Here is a 239-nt window from a genome sequence, read left to right on the forward strand (position 1 = left end):
TAGTTCTTTTGTGCATCACATGAAACGGAGATAAACATGGTGTAGTGCCATTAGCCATTACATTAGTATTTTCTTCTATGTACTACACAGCTTTGCTTTGCAGATCGAATGAAATCAGGCAACTGACTGGATATCAGTTTTAGTATTTCTAATGCCTGGTTAACATATAGGCGTATATGTTTGATGCATGGCTCAAGGAATGTTATGCCTCAGTTGTTGATTTTTCATGCCCGTCAACT

Source organism: Penaeus monodon, chromosome 28 (assembly GCF_015228065.2).
Source record: "Penaeus monodon isolate SGIC_2016 chromosome 28, NSTDA_Pmon_1, whole genome shotgun sequence".
Lineage (NCBI taxonomy): Eukaryota > Metazoa > Arthropoda > Malacostraca > Decapoda > Penaeidae > Penaeus > Penaeus monodon.